This window comes from Bison bison, unplaced genomic scaffold, assembly GCF_000754665.1.
Source record: "Bison bison bison isolate TAMUID 2011002044 unplaced genomic scaffold, Bison_UMD1.0 scf7180017864287, whole genome shotgun sequence".
NCBI lineage: Eukaryota > Metazoa > Chordata > Mammalia > Artiodactyla > Bovidae > Bison > Bison bison.
The window spans coordinates 1,231,974-1,234,626 of NW_011494859.1; positions in this window are offsets into that span (position 1 = coordinate 1,231,974).

Consider the following 2,653-nt stretch of genomic DNA (forward strand, 5'->3'; position numbering starts at 1 on the left):
ACTGCAACAGGACTCTTCACACAAGCCTCAGCTGCTCAGACAAACCAATATTTCTGAACTTAGATGCTGCCTCTCTTAGCATTTCCACACAAACCAGGCAGCCCTCGTCTGACTATTTCTCAGTTCCCATTTGAGTTTACTGTGATTCATCCCTTCTCAAACCTCCTATTTTCTAAGTTTTCCCATATCATTCCCCTATAATTTCTACCATAAACCCTTTGCCTTTCCCCACAGGTGGACTGATTATGAAACACTGATTACCTACAAAGTCTCAGATTAGTGGTTCTTTTCTGGCGTGGGCCCATCAGGCCTGGGGAGTCCCAGACCCCACACCTGGATGTGCCCTCCTGGGCAGAGGGTGGATGGCAGCTCTTGATGTGATGAAGCTTCTAGAGCAAAGCACAGCTGTTCCCAATTTGGAGGTGGTGGCTCAGAGCTGCTCTGAATCACAGGTGTGATTCGGAACTGGGGAGCTGGCATTCACCTTGAGAGGCGGAAAGGTCATGGTCCAATTGTGCTCAAATGACACTCAGGGAGAAGAATGCATGTAATTCTTCCAAGGGCAGCAAGGCTCCCATGATTCCATGGGGAACGTTGTAATAAAACACACAAATGGAAATCTCTACCCCCGAACTCCGTTCAGAGGAGCTTCTCCTCTCCACCGATTTCTCACCAACTTTCCACCAATCTCTTATTTGAGGCCAATTAATTATCCTCTCACGCATTCAGCTTTTAACATGTAGAGGCAAACCAGAGACGAGCTGGTGTGTGCCAACTGCCCCTTTCGAGGACTCCTGGGGCTCTGGTTTACAAAGTGGCTTTGGAAAGTCTAAATTTAGACTCACCTCCTCTGATCCTCCCCAACCTCACATTGGCAGCTTTCAGCAGGAACTATGGCCCCCAGCGAGGTGCTGACATTTCCCAGACACTGCTTTCTTCCCACTCCTGAGCATCTAAAATCTTACAGGAAAGCCTCCCCCAGCAGGGCTGATGTTTACCATTGAACAGGCTATCCGCTGCACAGTTCCAGGTGCTGTCATTCACATCACAGTCGAGTCTGCCTGACTCAAAGCTTGGTGATCCTCATTGCTGTAGTCTATGTGAATGAAGTGCCCTAGCAGAGACTGACAACTTTTTTTTTCTATAGAGAGTCAAGAATAAATACCTTGGGCTTTATAGCACCATCTCTGGTACAACTACTCAACCCTGTCTTTGTATCACAAGAGCAGCCACAGACAATACCTAAATGAATGTCATGGCTGCATTTCAGGAACACTTTATTTACAAAAATAGGTGGGGGGCTGGGTTTGGCCAGGGGGTAAGTTGCTGACCCCTGCTCTGGATCATGTAGGAACATCTTCTAGCTTGTTCCCAAGGAGGCACTGAAGTATGCCATAACCAGGCCCTTCCTACCCTACCTCATTGACCCTCGGAGCTGCCCTAGGCCCCAAGCCTGCCCTCCATAGGAGGTTCCCTGGGCTCCGGACTCCATCAGGCTTAGTTCAGCTCATCTATAGGTTGCATGCCCTTAGGACCCAGCTTTCCAACAAACTACCTACCAACCCTTTGATGATTCTATGGTGCTGTTGATGGGCCTCACTCCCAAACCCACATGCATTTTCATGGAAGCTCTCTGGGGAAGTGGTGAAGACAACATGATGAAGACGGGGTACCTACACACAGGGAGGGTTCACGCTGAGCCAAGGGGCTAACATTAGTTGGTTGGGTCTCACAAGAGCCCCTTGGGATTGATGTCATTCTCCAACGAAGCCCCCAAGGGAAACAACTTTCCCAAAGCCATACAAGCAGCCAGAGGCGAATCTGGGGGTGTAAACACAAGTCTGTCTGCCGCCAAAGTCCACACTTCTCGTCCCTGAAACATATTAGCTGAGCCCAAGTAAGTGATTCCCACCAAGAACTATCTAGGCCCAGTGTGACGTCCCAGGATTAATGAAGCACAAGTCTGGGGGAGGCACAACTTGTGGTTCTCAAAGCACAAAGCAGCCCCTTTTCAGCACGTGTTCAGCTCCAGTATGGAGATCACAGGTAATCAGCCCACTTGGTAAAAAGAAAAATGGAGAAAACATTACAATGAGATTGGGTGAAAGAAAACCAAACCAAACACAAAGCCAAACCAATAAATAAACAAAACTTCTGCTAAGTTCAAACAACCACAACCCTGCCTTCCAACCAGTACCTGACCTCTTCTCTAACTGTAAACCTCAGATGCCAGAGCCCCTGGCTGCAGGGACTGGCCATCCTAGAGGGAAGCTGAGCTGAGCATCCTCCCAGCTGGTCCCATAGCTGCCACTGGCCCCCTGCCCAGGAACCACTCCCACTTCCTCCAAAGGAACAGAGACCAAGTCTGGGTCAGCCACTGAGCGGCTGAGCCCAACTCAGGGATGACCCATGGTTAGATGGGGGCTCTACAGCAGAGCTTCTCAACATCAGCACAATTATGATTAAGTCATTCTTGGGGCATCCCTGAAGGCTCAGAGGGTAAAGAATCTGCCTGCAATGCAGGAGACTCAGGTTCAATCCCTGGGTCGGGAAGATCCCCTGGAGTAAGGGAATGGCAACCCACTCCCGTATTCTTGCCTGGCAGACCACAGTCGCAGAGTCAGACACGACTGAGCAACTAACATTTGGTATT